This window comes from Marmota marmota, unplaced genomic scaffold (genome assembly GCF_001458135.2).
Source record: "Marmota marmota marmota unplaced genomic scaffold, marMar, whole genome shotgun sequence".
NCBI classification, from domain to species: domain Eukaryota; kingdom Metazoa; phylum Chordata; class Mammalia; order Rodentia; family Sciuridae; genus Marmota; species Marmota marmota.
The window spans coordinates 6,304,211-6,305,133 of record NW_026000075.1 but is presented as its reverse complement, the minus strand read 5'-3'; the positions used below and the strand labels follow the sequence as shown (position 1 = coordinate 6,305,133).

The following is a 923-nucleotide window of genomic DNA, read 5'->3' as shown; positions in this document are numbered from 1 at the left end:
TTTTAATCCACCAAATTGAGCAATCCACTGATGAGGTTAAAGCCCTCCTGATCCAACCACTTCCCCAAATTCCCACCATCAAATACAGCTGCAGTGGAGACCAAGCCTTCAACACATGAGCTTTGGGGGATGATTCCAGATCCAAACCGTAATAGTAATCATAGCAAAAAGGTTGAAGAAAAAAATAAATCTTTGTGTTCAACTTTTCCCTTCCAAATTTCTATTTTAAGAAAAGGGGAGAGTGGAATCGCTTCTCGGCCTTTTGGCTAAGATCAAGTGTAGAAAAGGGGAGAGTGGAGCCTAAAACAAACCAAAACCAAAACACTGTGACTTGACTCATTCATTATTTGTTCTTTCAACAAATGATTATTGTTAGCTTGCCATATGAGGCTTCTTCAAAATGTTTGACAGTTGGGCTTCCACTAAACTGACTCCCCTTTTTACTAGAAGATAGCCAGCTCTTTGTATTTCATGGACACAATCTGTCAGTTAGGTGAAACAGTGCAACAGTTATTCCATATAGTTCATGTATACGTTAATTTACATAGTTTTAGTCAGAGGTTTAGTCTCTACTTGTACATTATTCAAAGTAAAATAATTATTTTAAAATTCTACAAGTGATGTAATAAATAGAAATTTACAAGGGAAGAAAACCTTGGAACTCAGAAATATTGGTAAAAGAAGGACATAGCAAGAAATCATCTAAATGAGCACAACAGTGCAGACCTGTCATCCCGATGACTCAGGAGGCCAAGGTAGGAGGATTGCAAGTTCAAAGGCGTCTCAGCAACTTAAGCAAAACCCTAAGTAACTAAGTGAGATGCTGTCTAAAAATAAAAAGGTCTGAGGATGTGACTTACTGGCAGAGCACCCCGGGTTCAATCCCCATACTGCAATAATAATAATAATAATAATTATTATTA

The 923-nt window shown here is 37.3% G+C and overlaps 1 non-coding gene across 1 annotated transcript; it reads left to right on the top strand.

Moving 5' to 3' along the window:
* Window positions 1-246: 246 nt before the first annotated feature.
* LOC125620101 lies at window positions 247-440 on the top strand. The gene has a single exon (XR_007351681.1). It is a non-coding gene; the product is annotated as a U2 spliceosomal RNA (small nuclear RNA).
* Window positions 441-923: the final 483 nt, after the last annotated feature.